The sequence below is a fragment of the Budorcas taxicolor genome, chromosome 17 (genome assembly GCF_023091745.1).
Source record: "Budorcas taxicolor isolate Tak-1 chromosome 17, Takin1.1, whole genome shotgun sequence".
Taxonomy (NCBI): domain Eukaryota; kingdom Metazoa; phylum Chordata; class Mammalia; order Artiodactyla; family Bovidae; genus Budorcas; species Budorcas taxicolor.
The window spans coordinates 6,872,037-6,893,200 of NC_068926.1; the positions used below are offsets into that span (position 1 = coordinate 6,872,037).

Sequence of the window (21,164 nt, forward strand, 5' to 3'; positions counted from 1 at the left end):
GTCACTCCCAAACAGACCTCTAATTTCAGTCTCTCTCAAAAACTATAATACTTACGAGAGCTATAAATGTGTCAAAATCACATTTTTTCACAGTGACTATATTTTAATATTTTTCACTATCAGGCTGAACTTACAATGTACACATTTTGGTATTTAATGAAACATTATCTCATACTGTCATCAAGAAAGCAAGAGAGTTCCAAAAAAACATCTACTTTTGTTTTATTGACTGTGCCAGAGCCTCTGACTTTGTGGATCACAACAAACTGTGGAAAATTCTAAAAGAAACAGGAATACCAGACCACCTGATCTGCCTTCTGAGAAATCTATATGCAGGTCAGGAAGCAACAGTCAGAACTGGACATGGAACAACAGCCTGGTTCCAAAGGGAAAGGGGTACATTAAGGCTATATATTGTCACCCTGCTTATTTAACTTATATGCAGAGTATACCATGCAAAATGCTGGGCTGAAATCAAGATTGCCGGGAGAAATATCAATAACCTCAGACACTCAGATGACACCACCCTTATGGCAGAAAGCAAAGAACTAAAGAACCTCCTTGATGAAAGTGAAAGAGGAGAGTGAAAAAGCTGGCTTAAAACTCAACATTCAGAAAACTAAGATCATGGCATCCAGTCCCATTACTTCATGGCAAATAGATGGGGAAATAGTGGGAAACAGTGACAGACTTTATTTTGGGGGGCTCCAAAATCATTGCAAATGGTGACTGCAGCCATGGAATTAAAAGACACTTGCTCCTTGGAAGAAAAGCTATGACCAACCTAGACAGCGTGTTAAAAAGCAGGGACATTACTTTGCCAACAAAGGTCTGTCTAGTCAAAGCTATGGTTTTTCCGTTAGTCATGTATGGATGTTAGAGTTTGACTATAAAGAAAACTGAGCACCGAAGAATTGATGCTTTTGAACTGTGGTGTTGAAGAAGACTTTTGAGAGTCCCTTGGACTGCAAAGAGATCCAACGAGTCAATCCTATGGAAATCAGTTCTGAATATTTATTGGAAGGACTGATGCTAAAGCTGAAGCTCTGATACTTTGGCTACTTGATGTGAAGAACTGACTCACTGGAAAAGACCCTGGTGCCAGGAAAGATCGAAGCGGGGAGGAGAAGGGGACGACATAGGATGAGATGGTTGAATGGCATCACCGACTCAATGGACATGAGTTTGAGCAAGCTCTGAGAGTTTGATGAACAGGGAACCCTGGTGTGCTGCAGTCCGTGGGGTCACAAAGAGTGGGACACGACTGAGCGACTGAACTGAACTGAGCTCAAGCTGTCCTTCAATTTAAGATATTTAAATATCCTTTTCCATATTTAAATATCTGTGTAGTTGCTAAGCTGTGTCTGCTTCTTCGTGACCCCTTGGACTGTAGCTTGCCAGGTTCCCCCATCCATGCGATTCTCCAGGCAAGAATAGTGGAGTGGGTTGCCACTTCCTCCTCCAGGGGACCATCCTGACCCAAGGATTGAACCTACATCTCCTGCACTGGCAGGCAGGCTCTTCATCAGTGAGCCACCAGTGAAGCCCCTAAATCTGTTTGTTTCTATTTTGCACGTGCATTCATTCATATTGCTTTTAAATTGTATAAACGTGGTATCATACAGTATTTAAATATAATATCTTCTAATAACGGTATTTTTAAAAATCCTAAAGAGAAAGAAATGGATGGTGACCTTAAGGAGAGACATAGCCTAGGGAACATTTTTGTTAAGGGAAAACTGATCCTGTTTGCAGATCTAACGAGAAGGAATCAACTATCAGGGAGAATCTGAAGATACCCGCCACCCGACCGCCCCCCACTCCCGCCACCCACACACCAAAAGATTCTGATGGAGCAAGAGGATCAGGAGAAAGGTGAGGTCAAGAGCACAGGTAGGAGAGACCTAGAGATGAGAGAAGCAAGGCTGACTCTCCACAGTTCAGTTCAGTGCAGTCGCTCAGTCATGTCCGACTCTTTGCGACCCCATGGACTGCAGCACGCCAGGCTCTTTTCACAGCAAGTCACCAAATCTTGAACTTGATGGACAAACATGGCAGGTTCCCTTTCCATCTTCCCTTCTCCTTCCCTCCTGATATAACTCTGGCTGGTTTCTGGAGATGATCAGAGTTTAGGTGGATTTAAAGCGGGCAACTCTTGCCTGGAAAATCCCTTGGACAGAGGAGCCTGGTAGGCTGCAGTCCATGGGGTCGCTAAGAGTCGGACACGATTGAGCGACTTCACTTTGATTTTTCACTTTCATGCATTGGAGAAGGAAATGGCAACCCACTCCAGTGTTCTTGCCTGGAGAATCCCAGGGACGGGGGAGCCTGGTGGGCTGCCGTCTATGGGGTTGCACAGAGTCGGACACGACTGAAGCGACTTAGCAGCAGCAAAGCAGGCAGTGCTTTGAGAGTTTTTAGCTCAGTTCTCCAAGCATGGAAGGCAGAAAACATAAGGTCCTACTCAGAGACTTAAGCTTTGACTGGGAGATGGGGTCTAAGACAGGAGGAGGCTCTTAGTTTGAAACCTTGCTTGGGGGAGTAATTAGGATTAAGTGATTATTTCTCAGGTCTCTCCCAGCTCAAAAGTCATTATTTTCTATCTTTTATTGCAACCATTATACTAATTGTGGAGGAGTAGTCAGATAATCTGGAAAAGGAAATGGCAACTCACTCCAGTATTCTTGCCTGGGAAATCCCATGGACAGAGGAGCCTGGTGGGCTACAGTCCTTGGGGTTGCACAGAGTCAGACACGACTGAGGGCAGTACACAATCAGATAATTATTACAAGAGGGTGACAGCCATGGTGCACAAATCTCTGTAGGAATTCCAGTTGTAAATGGGATTCTATCTGTAATATTTCTTATGAGTAAAGCATATTTCACTTCAGGAATCCAGAGCACAGAAATCAACCATCTCAAAATATAACCTGTAGTTGGTTGGTTGGATTTTTTTCCTGAGCAACTGCCAGCAGGAAAAAAAAAAACCTCATTGTTTTAGAATGTACTTTAGAAGGCTCTGAATTGGCTGCTATTAAATACATAGTCTATTAATATAAATGTACTAATCAAACAAAATTCCATCTAAGGGTGAAGACTCCTCAAATATTGGGAAAGCCTGAAGAAAGGGGAAGCGTGTACCCTCAATTATAACTAATAGCGATGGTGGAGGATTCATTTTGGGTCAAACTGCCTCAGACAACCTCTCCGTAGAGCCTTATAAAAATCTATTAAGAGGACATCCTCCCTGCGCTCTAATCTCTGGCCCAGTTTCCTTTTCTCTCTTGCTACTGTATCACATCGGAATGCTGGGCTGTGGAAAATAAAGCCAGCATCCAACAGCCCCTGACTCCTGGACCTTGTCTTAAGACTCCCTCAACTTGTTGGCTCGTTCAGTTCGCTATCCATCATTCCAGCAAAGCACACATTGTTTTGTTCCCCTAAGTTGTAGGTAACCTGTTAACACATAGGGTGAAAACAGAGAAAATGCTTGCAATGCGTGCATTCCAAATGGTTTCAGGCTTTGATAAATGCGTGCCTCAAAACAGTAACCAGATTTCAGAAAACTGTTAATAATGCCAGGAAATAATTCCACCATGTTTTACATCTTAATTTCACTAGAACAAGTTGCCAGCCAACTAGGTCAAACCCAAGCACCATGCAAGTGACTGATAAGCAGATTGAATGAGGAAGAAAAATGAAAGTTATTATCTAAAACATACCAAAAATTTGTTATGGGACTTAATTTTTAAGGCTGCTTAAGAAACTAAACCCCTAGTGGCAAAGATTTGGACAGTAAAAATTACAGCTTTTGAAAAGTATAGCAAATGTTGAGACATCAGCTCATTGGTGACTGAACAGGAACGTCTCTTCCACACGTGGAATGATTTGTCAGAATGTGAAAACCAGACCATTCTTGGGCAAAGTCTCCCCAACAACCCAATCAATCACTATAATTTTGGTAGTGTGCACCATCCAGTCACATAACTATTTTGCTAAAACCCATTAAGGGGTAACTCAGTTACAGTATCTGCTGTAAAACTCTAAAATTTAGCTACGGTAAATTCAGAGATAAATTTATCTGACAAATTCCACAGGGAAGTATTTTAAAGCAGGGATTTAAGGTAGATGCTCTGAATTTCTAAGAACTCTCTCATACTAATGAAGTTCTTCTCAAGAAATTCTCCTGGGGAAAAAAAAACCTTAAGTTTTTGACCAACATGTCTTGGCCATTTTCCCTGGAAAAGGAGGTAGCTTTGGGAAGTTATGTTGCTTAGTTTAATACCTGTCTTTGCAGCTCTATCAATCAGAATTAGTTCCGTACCACCAGTCTTTCAAATGCCTTTATGCGAAAAATTTCAAATATGCAACCTGCAGCGTAATTAAGCCAATGTGCTGATTACCTTTTGGAACAGCAACAGGAAAAAAAAAATCTCCTCTTCAAAAATGTCCTTCATCCATGCGTGGTTTAAGATGTACTAAGTGCAATGAGTGTACTAACAATAAAATTCCATATATATTCACAAATCTCACAAATTGCGGGCATATTTCCCTGGAGAGAGGTGGCTACAGTTTTCAGCCAATTCTAACAAGGGTCCATGAATTGCCCGCCTTCAGAAACGTTAATAAGCCACTTTAAATTGCATTCATATAGAGTCCCAAAACAGAGGCTAACAGCCAGTTCAAATTCTAAAGGTATTACTGAAGAGAGTCATGGAACTTTTGTGACTTTGGAAATACAAAAAGTTCCATTTCAGCAGCTTAGGGGTTGTTTCAGCCTGTGAGTAACTATGATCTTGAGTAACAATCAGGGCCGGCCCCAGAGCCTCACAAATCTCATGGCTGGTTAGATACTTACACTCCAACTCCAAAGCACTGCAAGGTGTGGCGTCAGAGGCACAAAGTGATTAACATCTTTCTAATATTAGCAACAGGCTCAAAGAGCTTGGTCCTATGTCAATTAGGACAAAGTACCTTTCTTCACCATTTTACGAAACGAGCCATGAAGAGTGTGGGTGCCTTCTGTACATGTAAACATCATAGACGTGGAGTAAGTCACCAGTACTTAAAATATCCAATACAGCTATCCTGACTTCACATAGGTGGAATAATGAGCACGTGTACCCTGGAGGAGGAAATGGCAACCCACTCCAGTATTTTTGCCCCAAAAATCCCATGGACAGAGGAGGCTGGCGGGCTACAGTCTATGGGGTTGCAAACAGTCAGACACGCCTGAGCATCTGCGCATAGCACTTATATGGTAACCTAATATATTCCCCATTTCTTGACTTTTTATGATCATAAAATTAATGAAAGACTTCCTTACATGCAAATATAATAAACTAACAAATGGTATCACTGCTGAACCAAAATTTAAAAGACTATTTTTTCATCCAAGAGTAGGCAAAAGATTTTAGAAGTTCATAATAAAAATCTATGGTTTAAAGTAGTTAACCACTCACATATATATTATTGCTATGATCAGTTTATCATCAAGATTTCATACTAATAAAAAATAAAAAGCAAGATTTAGGATCACCGAAAAATTTCAGAGGCAAAAAAATTTAACTTGAAAGTTCTCCTTGCTCAGTAACAAGTGCATGGGCCTCAGTCGTATGTTATAAATGTCCAGATTTACATATTTCAAGAGACTTAGAAAACATAAAAATGGGTCCATCTCATATACCTCAGGTGAGAAATTATACTGCTGTTCTACCTGCAAAGAGCAATTTGGCAACAGCCTTTAAAACTGAATTTGAACAGCAAAATCACTTCTGTTCTATTCTAACATTAGAATAAACGCTAATCACCTTGCACCTCAGACGCCACACCTTGCAGTGTTTTGAGTCAGAGTGTAAGTATCTAACCAGCCATGAAATTTTTAACACAGAGTCTTGCCCTGATTATTACACAAGATCACAGTTACTCACAGGCTAGAACAACCCCTGAGCTGCTGAAATGGAACTTCTCGTATCACTGAAGTCACAAGAATCCCATGACTGTCTCTTCAGTAATAACTTTAGAATCTGAGTTGGCTATTAGCCTCTGTTTGGGGACTCTTCATAGTTTTACCATGAATGCATCTTTAAAGTGGCTTAAAAAAATTTTTTTGAAGTACATTTACATCCTATAAATATATTTCCACATTACAAAATGACATATTGAATAACAGCAAAGAGTTGACACTTACTGTGCCAGGCACTATTCTGAAGACATTATACCATTAACGCATTAAATCTTCTCAGCAATCCTGTGAACTACACTTCCCTCTTCTACAAGATACAGAAACAGGCACAGAGAAGTAAAGGTGCTGGTCTAATCAAGGTCACACAGATATCCTGGGGTCTAACCATTAGTACCTCTCAAACTATAGAGATACCCTCTGAGTTAGATAGTAGACAACTGGAAAGAGCCCAAATATCCATCAGCAACAGTTGGGTTATATAAATAAATATAGTGAAATACTACATCACAATTTTAAAAAGGATGCAGATCGGCCAAGACAGTGGACTAGAAAGACCCTGAGCTCACCTGCTCTCCCAGCACACCAAAATCACAACTGTGTGCAGAACAGCCATTGATGATAAAGACCTAAACCAAGCAGAGAAGATCTTTCACCATTAAAGACATAAAGGGGGAAGCGCAGAGAGACGGGCAGAAGAGGCAAACTCAGGACACAGTCAGTCGGGGTGGGCAACACACAAACTGGAGAATGACTGTATTACAGAAGTTCCGCCACATGCGTGAGAGTCACAGGTCCACACACACTGGGCTCCCCCGCCCAGGAGTCCTGTACCAGGAACACGGCCCCCCGAGCATTCAGCTTTGAAGGCCAGCAGGGCTTAACTTCAGGAGTCCCAAAGGACTAGTGGAAATAGACATTTCACTTGTAAAGGGAGGACACACAATCTCACAGGCACTGAGACCCAGAGTAAAAGCAGCAATTTCTTAAGAGGCACAGCCAGACGTATGTGTTAAAGGTCTCCCAAGAGTGCCAAGGGGCAACCGCAGCTCACCCATGGGCACTGATATTGGTGACAGTCACTCTTGGGAGCCCCTTCTACCGCATGGATGGGCATCAGCGTGGAGTCCTTCCTTTAGCTTATTAGTGCCAAGACCTGGCACCACTCAGCCTATAGGTACAAGTGCTGGGAGAGAGGCCTCAGGCCAAGTGACTAACTGGGCAGACACAGCCCCAGCCATCAGCACAGACTGCCTAAAGACTTCCTGAGCCCACAGCCCCCTCTAGACATGCCTCTAGAAACAGCCCTGGCCACTAAAGGGCGAACACTCAATTCCACATACCAGGGGGCAGACCGCAGACATCAGGAAACCACAGACCTGCAGCCTGCAGACCCCGACAGCCCACCGCAGGCCATGCACTCTGGGACCATCTGAGTCCTGCTTCTGCCCACCAGCAGGCCAACAAAAGCTTTGAGCCACCCCAGGCCCTACACCAATGGTGTCAGGAACTGTTCCGTCATCACCAGCAACTTGACACCAGCTCTTGGATGCCCAGGCATTGCTACCAGACTCTAGGACCCGGCTCTGCCTGCCAGAAACCCAGCACTAACCCCAGGGCCTGGTGTCACCCAACAGTGGGGAGGAAACAAACCCAAAGTCTTCCGAGCCCTGAGTCCACCCCCGTGGGGCCAGCACTAGCTCTGGAGCACCCTGGCATTCTGCAGAAAGTTGCATCTTAACCAGGTCCTACCAACTATAGTCAACAGCCTCCACAAAAGGCAGGGCTTGGCAACCAACTGGGCAAGGAGTCAAGCAAGCCCAGCAGACTGCCCACACAATCAACCTGCCCCAAGAGAAAGATCCCATGCAGCCCTCGCGAGGGGGGAACCCCTAGAGCGTAGAGCTTGGGGCATGCACTGCTGGGACGCATAGAATGTCTCCCATAGAGGGCCACTTCTCCAAGGCTGAAAAATGTACCCAACCTACTACATGCATAAAGATACAAATAGTAACTTAGCCAAAATAAAGTGGCAGAGAAATATGTTCCAAATGAAGAAGCTAAATAAAACCCCAGAAGAAAAACTAAGTAAACATGAAACAGGCAATCTGCCCTAGAAATAGTTCAGGAAAACGGTCATAAAGATGGTCAAACGACTCAGGAGAAGAATGGATGCACAGAATGAGAAACTAGAAGTTTTTAACGGAGTTAGAAAATACAAAGAAAAACCAAACAGAGATGAAAAATAAAATAACTGAAATGAAAAACTATACTAGAAGGATTCAACAGCAGAATAAATGATACAAAGGAATGAATCAGTGAGTTGGAAGACAGTAGTGGAAATCACTGCTGCAGAACAGAAAAAAAAAAAGAGAAAAGAATTAAAAGAAATGAGCACAGTATAAAAGATCTCTGGGGTAAGGTCAAGTGCAATAATAGTCACATTATAGGGGTTCCATAAAGAGAAGAGAGAGAGAACAGGGTTGAGGACATACGTGAAGACATAACACTGGAAAGGAAGTAGTCACCTAAATCTAAGAAGCACAGAGTCCCACACAGGATTAGCCAAAGAGGAACACATCAAGACACACAGTAATTAAAATGAGAAAAACATAGAGAGCAGTAAAAGCAGCAAAGTAAAAAGCAAAAAGTAACATATACGGGAACTCTTTTATAGCTATAGCTGATTTTTCAGTAGAAACTCTGCAGGCCAGAAGGGATGGCATGATACATTTGAGGAAAAAAATCTACAACCAAGAATACTCTACCCAGCAAGGCTCTCATTCAGATTTGATGGAAAAATCAAGCTTTAGAGACAAGCAAAAGCTAACAGTTCAGCACCACCAAAACAGCTTTACAACAAATGCTAAAGAAACTTCTCTTGGCCAAAAAGAAAAAAAAAAAGAAGGCAGCGACAACTAGAAACAGTAAAATTATGAAATGAAAAAGCTCATCAGTAAAGGCAAACATACAGTAGAGGTAGGTAATCATCCCCATACAAAGCTAGTAGGTAGGTAAAGGGACAAAAGTGGTAAAATAATCTATAACCACAACCAGCAGTTAAGAGACACTCAAAACAGTTAGCTGCAAAGCATGGTGTCAGAAACAGTAATCACAAGGGGAAGGGAATACAAATGCAGGGTTTTTTAATGCTATTGAAATTTTGATTTTAATTTAATTGCAATTTAAAGCTATCATGTATATAGAGAGATTTCTATATAAAACAACACATGGCAACAACAAACCAGAGACCTATAATAGATATACACTCAAAAAAGAAAAAGGAATCCAACGTAACACTAAAGAGAGTCATCAAATCACAAGATAAGAGAACAAAAACGAAGGGGGTGAGATATACAAAACAACACCAAAACAATCAACAAAATGGCAATAAGAAGACACATTATCAATAATTACCATAAATGTAAATGGACTACATGCTCCAATCAGAACAGAGAGAGTGGCTGAATGGATAAAACAAAACAAGACCCACAGCTCTGCTGCCTACAAGAGACTCAGTAGATCTAAAAACACACACTGAGAGTGAGAGGGTAGAAAAACTCCTCCACGCAAATGGAACTCAACAGAAAGCCAGAGCAGCAATGCGCAGGGAAAATAGACTTTAAAATAAAGACTGTAACAAGAGACAGAGAAAGACACTGCATAATGTTAGCGGTCAATCCAAGAGGAAGATATAGAAACTAAATATACACACAACCAACCTCAATACGTGAGGGAAATAACAGACATAAAAGGGGAGCTTGACGGTAACACAGTAATAGTAGACGGGCGCTGCTGCTTTAACAGCCCCCTTACATCAATGGACAGATCATCCAGACAGAAAGTCAGTCGGAAACTCTGGCCTTCAACGGCACATCAGCTGATAAACAGAGGGCATTTCACCCCACAGCAGCAGAATACACATTCTTTTCAACTACATGAAAAACTCTCCTGGATCCATCACATATTAGGAACAAAACAGTCTCAATACATTTAAGAAAACTGAAATCATATTAAGCATATCTTCCGACCACAAGGGTAGAAATAAACTACAAAAAAAAAAAAATACTGCAAAAACCACAAACGTGTTGGCTAAACAGTATGCTACTAAACAATCAATAAATCAATGAAAAAATCAAAGAAGAACTAAAAAAATATCTAGAGGCATTTCATTTCAATAAAATGAAAACATTACAATCCAAAACCTGTGAGATGCAGCAACAGCAACTCTAAGAGGGACGTTTACAGTGACACAACTTTACGTCAGGAAACAAGAAAAACCTCAAACAAACAACCTCACCTTACACCTAACTGGACTTGGTAAAAAAGAACAAACGAATTCCAAAGTTAGTAAAGGGAAAGAAAGCATAAAGATCAGAGGCAAAATAAGTGAAATAAAGACCAAAATATAAAAGATCAATGAAACGAAAAGCTGGTTCTTTGAAAAGATAAACAAAATTAATACACTTTTAGCCAGACTCATGAAGAAACAACGGGAGAGGGCCCAAGTGAATAAAATCAGAAATGAAAAAAGATGAAGTTAGAGCCAACACCACAGAAATACAAAGGATCATAAGAGCATACTACAAACAGCTGTAAGCCAATGAAATAGATAACTTAGAGGACATGGACAAATTATTAGAAAGGTACCATCTCCTGAGACTGAACAAGGAAGAAAGAAAAATTTGAACAAACCAATTTCCAGTAAGGAAACTGAATAAGGGACAACCCCCAACAAAGAAAAATCCAGGACCAGATGGCTTCACAGGTGAATTCTACTAAACATTCAGAGAAGAGATTATACATATTCTTTTGAAACTCTTCTGAAAAATTGCAGAGGAACGTTTTCACACTTTTTCTATGAGATAACACCCTCATACCGAAAACAAAGATAACACACACATACAAATTATAGGTCAATATCACTGATGACCATAGGTGCAAAAACCCTCAGCAAAATATCAGCAAACTGAGTTCAACAATTCATTAAGAGGATCATAACAATGATTAAGTGGGATTCATCCCCAGGAGGCAGTGACTTTTCAGTACCTGCAAAGCAATCAACGGGATACACCATATTAATGAAGTGAAGAATAAAAACCATATGATCATATCAATAGATGCAGAAAAAGGCTTCAACAAAATTTCAAATCCGTTTATGTTTAAAATCAATATCACGGTAATCCAAGTCTGTGCCCCAACCAGTAACACTGAAGAAGCTGAAGTTGAACGGTTTTATGAAGACCTACAAGACCTTGTAGAACTAACACCCAAAAAAGATGTCCTTTTCATTATAGGGGAATGGAATGCAAAAGTAGGAAGTCAAGAAACACCTGGAGTAACAGGCAAATTTGGCCTTGAAGTACAGAATGAAGCAGGGCAAAGACTAATAGAGTTTTGCCAAGAAAATGCACTGGTCATAGCAAACACCCTCTTCCAACAACACAAGAGAAGACTCTACACATGGCCATCACCAGATGGTCAACACTGAAATCAGATTGACTATATTCTTCGCAGCCAAAGATGGAGAAGCTCTATACAGTCAACAAAAACAAGACCAGGAGCTGACTGTGGCTCAGATCATGAACTCCTTATTGCCAAATTCAGACTCAAATTGAAGAAAGTAGGGAAAACAGCTAGACCATTCAGGTATGACCTCAATCAAATCCCTTATGATTATACAGTGGAAGTGAGAAAGAGATTTAAGGGCCTAGATCTGATAGATAGAGTGCCTGATGAACTATGGAACGAGGTTCGTGACATTGTACAGGAGGCAGGGATCAAGATTATCCCCATGGAAAAGAAATGCAAAAAAGCAAAATGGCTGTCTGGGGAGGCCTAACAAATAGCTGCGAAAAGAAGAGAGGTGAAAAGCAAAGGAGAAAAGGAAAGATATAAGCATCTGAATGCAGAGTTCCAAAGAATAGCAAAAAGAGATAAGAAAGCCTTCTTCAGCAATCAGTGCAAAGAAATAGAGGAAAACAACAGATTGGGAAAGACTAGAAATCTCTTCAAGAAAATTAGAGATACCAAGGGAACATTTCATGCAAAGATGGGCTCGATAAAGGACAGAAATGGTATGGACCTAACAGAAGCGGAAGATATTAAGAAGAGGTGGCAAGAATACACAGAAGAACTGTACAAAAAAGATCTTCACAACCCACATAATCATGATGATGTGATCACTAATCTAGAGCCAGACATCTTGGAATGTGAAGTCAAGTGGGCCTTAGAAAGCATCACTACGAACAAAGCTAGTGGCGGTGATGGAATTTCAGTTGAGCTATTTCAAATCCTGAAAGACGATGCTGTGAAAGTGCTGCCCTCAATATGCCAGCAAATTTGGAAAACTCAGCAGTGGCCACAGGACTGGGAAAGGTCAGTTTTCATTCCAATCCCAAAGAAAGGCAATGCCAAAGAATGTTCAAACTACCACACAACTGCACTCATCTCACAAGCTAGTAAAATAATGCTCAAAATTCTCCAAGCCAGGCTTCAGCAATACATGAACCATGAACTCCCTGATGTTCAAGCTGGTTTTAGAAAAGGCAGAGGAACCAGAGATCAAATTGCCAACATCCGATGGATCATGGAAAAAGCAAGAGAGTTCCTGAAAAACATCTATTTCTGCTTTATTGACTATGCCAAAGCCTTTGACTGTGTGGATCACAATAAACTGTGGAAAATTCTGAAAGAGATGGGAATACCAGACCACCTAACCTGCCTCTTGAGAAATCTGTATGCAAGTCAGGAAGCAACAGTTAGAACGGGACATGGAACAACAGATTGGTTCCAAATAGGAAAAGAAGTACGTCAAGGCTGTATATTGTCACCCTGCTTATTTAACTTCTATGCAGAGTACATCATGAGAAATGCTGGACTGGAAGAAACACAAGCTGGAATCAAGATTGCCAGGAGAAATATCAATAACCTCAGATATACAGATAACAACACCCTTATAGCAGAAAGTGAAGAGAAACTAAAAAGCCTCTTGATGAAAGTGAAAGAGGAGAGCGAAAAAGTTGGCTTAAAGCTCAACATTCAGAAAACGAAGATCACGGCATCTGGTCCCATCACTTCATGGGAAATAGATGGGGAAACAGTGGAAACAGCGTCAGACTTTATTTTGGGGGGCTCCAAAATCACTGCAGATGGTAACTACAGCCATGAAATTAAAAGACGCTTACTCCTTGGAAGAAAAGTTATGACCAACCTAGATAGTATATTCAAAAGCAGAGACGTTACTTTGCCAACTAAGGTCCATCTAGTCAAGGCTATGGTTTTTCCTGTGGTCATGTATGGATGTGAGAGTTGGACTGTGAAGAAGGCTGAGCTCCGAAAAATTGATGCTTCTGAACTGTGGTGTTGGAGAAGACTCTTGAGAGTCCCTTGGACTGCAAGGAGATCCAACCAGGCCATTCTGAAGGAGATCAACCCTGGGATTTCTTTGGAAGGAATGATGCTAAAGCTGAAGCTCCAGTACTTTGGTCACCTCATGCAAAGAGTTGACTCATTGGAAAAGACTCTGATGCTGGGAGGGATTGGGGGCAGGAGGAGAAGGGGACGACCGAGGATGAGATGGCTGGATGGCATCACGGACTCGATGGACGTGAGTCTGAGTGAACTCCGGGAGATGGTGATGGACAGGGAGGCCTGGCGTGCTGCGATTCATGGGGTCGCAAAGAGTCAGCCACGACTGAGCGACTGAACTGAACTGAACTATGTTTAAAAAAAAAAGCTCCCCAGAAAGTGGGCATAGAGGGAACATTCCTCAACATAAGAAAGGTCATATATGACAAACCCACAGGTAATATACCAAACTCAGTGGTGAAAAACTGAAAGCATTTTCTCTAAATCAGGAATAAGACAGAATTGCCCAACCTCACCAGTTTTATTTAACATAGTTTTAGCAATCTTAGCCACAGCAATCAGACAAGAAATCAAAGAAATTCAAATTGGAAAGGAAGAAGGAAAAGTGTCACTGTTTTCATATGACATGATACTACACACAGAAGATTCAAAAGATGCCACCAGAAAACCATTAGAGCTCATCTGGTAAAGCTGCAGAATACAAAATTAATATACAGATATCTGTTGCAGTTATACACAAAAACAATGAAATATAAAAAGAGAAAAGTTAAGGGAACAATCTCATTTACAATTGTGTCAAAAAGAATAAAATATCTAAAAATGAATCTCCCTAAGGAGGTATGAGACCAATACTCAGAAAACTATAAGACACTGATGAAGGAAACTGACAACACTAATAGATGGAAAGGTCGGTATTCTTCTTGGATTAGAAGAATTAATATAATTCCAATTAATTAACATATTAGGTTAATTTAATATATTAAAGTAAATTAATAATTTAAATGACCATATTACTCAAGACAATCTACAGATTCAATGCAATAGCTATCAAAAATACCAGTGGCATTTTTCACAGAACTAAAACAAATAAGCTCAAAGTTTTTGTGGAAACAAAAGGCCCTGAATAGCCAAAACAATCTTTACAAAGAATAGAGCTGGAGGAATCACACTCCTTGACTTTAGACTATACCACAAAACTATAGTAATCAAAATAGTATGTGTGACACCACAAAACCAGAAACACTGCTCAATGGAACAAGATGGAAACTTCAGAAATAAACCTAGGCACTATGGTCAATTAATCTGTGATTAAGGACCAAGAATATATAGTGGAGAAAGGACAGTCTCGTCAATAAGTGGTGCTGGGAAAACTAGACAGCTGCACATAAAAGAACAAAATTAGAACATTCTACAACATCATATACAAAAATAAACTAAAAATGGATTATAGACCCAAATGTAAGACCAGAAACCACAAAACTCCTAGAGGAAAACACAGGCAGAACACTCTTTGACATAAATCACAGCAATATTATTTTGGATCTGGCTCCTAAGGCAAAGGAAACAGAAGCAAAAATAAACAAATGGGACCTAAGAAAGGCTAAAAGCTTTCACAGAGCAAAGAAAACCAGCAACAAAATGAAAAGGCAACCTACTGAATGAGAGAGAACATTTGCAAATGACATGAAAAGGGGTTAATATTCAAAATATATAAGCAGCTCATACAACTCAACATCAAAAAAATAGCCCAAGAATGGAAGCAACCTAAGAGTCCATCAACAGATGAATGGATAAAGAAGATGGGTATCTATACACAATGGAATACTACTCAGCCATTAAAAAGAATGAAATTTTCCTATCTGCAGCAACATGCACGGACTTGAAGGGTATCATGCTCAGTGAAGTCAGAAAGAGAAAGGCCAATACTGTATTAAATGTATCACTTGTAGGGGGAATCTGAAATACTAATACTGTATTAAACATATCACTTGTATGTGGGGTCACTTGTATGTGGAATCTGAAATACTAATACTGTATTAAACATATCACTTGTATGTGGAATCACTTGTGTGGAATCTGAAATACTAATACTGTATTAAACGTATCACTTGTATGTGGAGTCACTTGTAGGTGGAATCTGAAATACTAATACTGTATTAAATGTATCACTTGTATGTGGAATCACTTGTAGGGGGAATCTGAAATACTAATACTGTATTAAACATATCACTTGTATGTGGAATCACTTATATGTGGAATTTGAAATACTAATACTGTATTAAACATATCACTTGTATGTGGAATCACTTGTATGTGGAATCTGAAATACTAACACTGTATTAAACATATCACTTGTATGTGGAGTCACTTGTATGTGGAATCTGAAATACACTGTATTAAACATATCACTTGTATGTGGAGTCAATTGTATGTGGAATCTGAAATACTAACACTGTATTAAACATAGCACTTGTATGTGGAGTCACTTGTAGGGGGAATCTGAATACTAATACTGTATTAAACATATCACTTGTATGTGGAGTCACTTGTAGGGGGAATCTGAAATACTAACACTGTATTAAATATATCACTTGTATGTGGAATCACTTATATGTGGAATCTGAAATACTAATACTGTATTAAACGTATCACTTGTATGTGGAGTCATTTGTAGGTGGAATCTGAAATACTAATACTGTATTAAATATATCACTTGTATGTGGAATCACTTGTATGTGGAATCTGAAATACTAATACTGTATTAAATGTATCACTTGTATGTGGAGTCACTTGTATGTGGAATCTGAAATACACTGTATTAAACATATCACTTGTATGTGGAGTCACTTGTATGTGGAATCTGAAATGCTAACACTGTATTAAATATATCACTTGTATGTGGAGTCACTTGTAGGTGGAATCTGAAATACTAATACTGTATTAAACGTATCACTTGTATGTGGAATCACTTGTGTGGAATCTGAAATACTAATACTGTATTAAACGTATCACTTGTATGTGGAGTCACTTGTAGGTGGAATCTGAAATACTAATACTGTATTAAACGTATCACTTGTATGTAGAATCACTTGTGTGGAATCTGAAATACTAATACTGTATTAAACGTATCACTTGTATGTGGAGTCACTTGTAGGGGGAATCTGAAATACTAATACTGTATTAAACATATCACTTGTATGTGGAGTCACTTGTATGTGGAATCACTTGTATGTGGAATCTGAAATGCTAACACTGTATTAAATATATCACTTGTATGTGGAGTCACTTGTAGGGGGAATCTGAAATACTAACACTGTATTAAACATATCACTTTTATGTGGAATCACTTGTATGTGGAATCTGAAATGCTAACACTATTAAATACATCACTTGTATGTGGAGTCACTTGTATGTGGAATCTGAAATACTAACAATGTATTAAATATATCACTTGTATGTGGAGTCACTTGTGTGGAATCTGAAATACGAACACTGTATTAAACATATCACTTGTATGTGGAGTCAATTGTATGTGGAATCTGAAATACTAACACTGTATTAAACATAGCACTTGTATGTGGAGTCACTTGTAGGGGGAATCTGAATACTAATACTGTATTAAACATATCACTTGTATGTGGAATCACTTGTATGTGGAATCTGAAATGCTAACACTGTATTAAATACATCACCTGTATGTGGAGTCACTTGTATGTGGAATCTGAAATACTAACACTGTATTAAATATATCACTTGTATGTGGAGTCACTTGTGTGGAATCTGAAATACTAACACTGTATTAAACATATCACTTGTATGTGGAGTCAATTGTGTGGAATCTGAAATACTAACACTGTATTAAACATATCACTTGTATGTGGAGTCAAACTAACGCATATGACAAATAAAGAAGCACACTCACAGATACAGAGAACAAACCTGTGGTCGTCAGTGAGGAGATGGAAGGGGGAGAGGCAATATGGGGTAAAGGATTAAGAGGTACAAACTATTACATCTGAAATAAGCCACAAGGACATAGTGTACAGCATGGGGAATACAGCCAGTATTTTATAACAACTGTAAATGGAACGTAACCTTTAAAACCGTGACTCACTATGCTGTATACCTATAACATATATAATTCAGTTAAAAATTATTTTAAAATTTTTAAAAAGATTGCAGTTCTGAATGAACTGATATGGAAAGGCTGCCAGGATATATACAGAGCAGCAGGTATGCTATGTCACCATTTGTGTAAGAAGTAAAGGCATGTGTTGCTCTAAATGCTCGCCAAGACATAGCCCATCTCTGCGGAGACACAGAAACACCCTGAGGCGGCTTCCTCAGCAGAGGGGCACTGGGTGGCTGGGGACAGAGAGGCAGGGAGACTTGCTTTCACTGTGCGCCCTTCTTTACTTTTGGAATTTGGTACCATGATTGTGGACTACTTCGGCGAAAACATTTTTAATTAACAAAAGCGAAAGAACATGGAAAACAAAAAGGGAAGTACGTAAGCTCAGCTGGAGTGTAGCAATTACCGTGGCCTTGAAGCCTCCGTCTCTCTGGGAAAGGGAAAAGCCTGCACAATGGCTATATACGGCCTGGTGGGTATGAGTAGGGATAAAAGAGTACATTAGTGCGAATGCCATTTGAATCAATTACAGGGACCACAAAATGTCTGCAAAGTATTAGAAAGCATACAAAGGAAAACGAACTTGATTCATAGCACGTGAGCTGTTAACTCCAATGGGATAAATATGGATGAAAATGACATGTTAGAGAAGCATAAATAAGGTTGTCAGTAATTTTTGAGAACCTCTTTCTGAGAAAAAACAAAATCAGTCAAAGTAAATACAGCTCACTATCAAGGTTTCTCTTATTCAAAAAATCCTCCAGCCTGCAATTTGCTATAGTTATACTGAAGCAGTGCCACCACCATTCCCAGCAACTTTTTAAAATTAGTTGGCCTTTTTATCGCATTTTTTTCTACTTGTACGAAACCTTTCAAACTATCATTTTCCCTGAAAACCAAAGATTATTATACACCTATAAGCAAGCTTCTTAAACTTTCTCTTTTTAAAGTATGATACTCATTGACAGCATGCCTTCCACGGGGTCTCACTGGTAAAATGGCAATCCATCCACTTCAACAGTCTCACCTGGGAAATCCCATGGACAGAGGCACCTGGCAGGCTATGGTCCAGGGAATCGCAAAGAACTGGACATGACTTCGCCACTAAGCAATAACAGCAACTCACTGACAGCAGATCTCACTGCTCTGAAGCCTCGTTTTGCCACAAGCATCATTCTGTGGAGTGCTGAAACAGAACCTGGTAAGAGACTGGTTACCCCTGAGTGATGCACTGCTCCACCTCCGTGATAGGTATCTATTCTCTCTCCCTCTCATGGACCGAGAGGTACACGTCTATACACGCGCGCACATAAACGTCTAGCTCTGCACAAGGATGTGAATGCTAATCGTTAGTGGCTGTTTTTCAGAGACTCCACAATAGAAGAGCCATGAGTCATTTGCAATTAACAAAGGGTAATGAAGGCTCTAATTTCTGCTTGGGGTACAGCATTTCATCTTCTTGCAACGCCCTTCCAAGAAATAAAAGTAAAAATGGGAACAACTAATATTAAGCAGCTCCTCTGTCACAACGAGGGTGGCTTATAGTGACTGGATGGCTGCCAGCCCCCCGAGCAGACTTGCAGAGAGGCGGTCTTCATGGGGAGGAAGGGCACCGACTCACCTATAAGCCTCCACTGGGTAGATCACAACTCTCCCATATTCTGCTTCAATTTATCTCCACTTGCCTCTGGAGTGACTGGCACAGATTTGAATGGTTTCAGGATATCCATACTTCTTTAATTAAACGTTTCTCCGCTCAATTAATATGTGTGTATCCATGACTTGTGTACAGAGGGGAAAGAAAGAGGAAGCAAAAGCAAGAGGAGAGAAATTGAAGACAGTGTTTGACGTTGAGTCAGCTTTTCTTTTGGCACTGCCTCTCCCTAGAGTTGGCGCTTCCAGTGGAAACCTAGCGGCAAGAAGAGTAGCGGACAGAGTTCCCACTTTCCCCTGAAACGCATCCTGCACTTGCGAGCTAATTAACCACTTAAAATCAAAGACGTTGAGAAGAGGGTATGGAAGCAAAAGAAGAATTTGGGCACTTTTTTTCTTGGCAAGAATAATGTTATATGTACTATTAACATATATGCATAATAATTCATTCCCATTCTATGCCCTGCAGGGTTATCAAAAATTGATAAACTGATTCTGTACTACAGGAATAGAACTTATCTGTTGATTAAGCTCTAATGTCAGTATATAAAGCAAGACATCCAAAGACTCAAAATTCCTCTTGAACACCCTTTTAGCAAGGCACTCATTAGAAGTCAACCTACTTTCCTCATTAAGTTGGAGACATAGCTGAGTATCCAACAAGCGGTAGGCATTTGGGCTCAGGCTGTATGAACAGTAACACGTATCCTCAGTTGGAAGAATTGCTTTCAGCACAGTGTGAGCCTCATACCATGAGAGGCAGGGGGAAAGTGGGCCCAGCAAGGAACCAGCAGGTATACACGTATACACCTCTATGGCTCCCCAACAATAAACTCAGAAAGCAGCCATACCTTCCGAACTACTGTCCTCTCTTTCTCTTTCTGATTTTATTTCATTTTTTTGGTCAAGGATACATACAGTGGCTGACGTTACCACATAATACTGGAGCCTTCTTCAGAGTAACGACCCGGGAGGAGCTTCACAATTATCAACCACACAGCAAATCTGCCCTAAGTTCCAAGTAAATTATACTTCCCGCTTTCACAGAAAAAGAACCTAGCAGGTGAAGCATCCGGGAGACAATTCAAGTAAAATTAAGAACAGATTCTTTTTCAATTAAGTAAACATGTTCAGAGACATGCTCTGTTTCTAAAATATTTGAAATTTATACCCACAAATATAGCATGCAAACACTGTCAATTAGCAATTTGGTAATAAACATACTCTGGAAAAAGATGCCTTAAATGTGAGGAAAAAGAGGATGAACAAATAGGAACCAAACAAATGTAAATATTTACGTTTCAGGTAGACCTGGTCTTGCTAACACGAGTATGTCTCTTATAAACTGATAGAAGAATCAGTAGCACTAACTTCTGGCTCTGCAGTATGAACTGTTCATGCCCAGGTTCTTTCTGTGAGAAATCTTTCTGTGAAAAGTTGAAGCTTTAAATCTGATCATATTTAGTTCTGAGGGCTTATAAAGATATGCTCCTTATTATTATTATTAAAATGCATTTGAAATATATGTATTTACTTTAGCACCAGAGACTCTTTCACATGTTCATATATTGATTACTGAGAGAACACAAAGTGGCCACAGGACTTCCCCGGTGGCCCAGTTGGTTAAGATTTCGAGCCTCCAAAGCAAGAGGTGCAGGTACAATCCCTGGTCAGGGAACTAGGATTCCACACGCCATGTGGCCAAAACAAACCAACAAAAACAAAACAAGAAATGTTGCCACCATCTTTTTCTATCATGCCTTCTGAGAACTGAAGCCCTAAAGTAAGATCAAAGTAAAGGACTGCTCTAATGCTAGCATTAAATCTTTTACATGATTGTGTCACAATAACCTCTCCTTTGGTCTAACAGGATCAGTATTCTGTATTTGCTGCCTGCACAAAACTATAATTATTCACTGATTTGGTCAAAATTACTAGCTGACTTGAGCAACTCAATCCACCAGCCAGCCCTGGGGCAAGGAGTCAAAGCAACAGTGTATCAAAGTGACTAGTGTTTGTGAGTCACCGCTAGACTACCCGGAGACA

The 21,164-nt window shown here is 40.1% G+C and overlaps 1 protein-coding gene across 9 annotated transcripts in view; it reads right to left on the bottom strand.

Moving 5' to 3' along the window:
• The window catches only part of FHIP1A (FHF complex subunit HOOK interacting protein 1A), a 305,419-nt gene that overhangs the window by 118,361 nt on the left and 165,894 nt on the right, over positions 1 to 21,164 (bottom strand). Inside the window, exon 1 of one of the 9 annotated variants that reach the window (XM_052655127.1) lies at positions 19,087 to 19,210. The exons of 4 other annotated variants lie outside the window; for them this stretch is intronic. The gene's annotated coding sequence lies outside the window, so the exon portion shown is untranslated. Of the gene's footprint in view, positions 1 to 6,531; positions 6,550 to 7,305; positions 7,423 to 18,492; positions 18,512 to 19,086; positions 19,211 to 21,164 lie in introns of those variants that run through there. 4 more of the 9 variants (XM_052655129.1, XM_052655125.1, XM_052655128.1 and 1 more) reach the window with 4 other exon arrangements.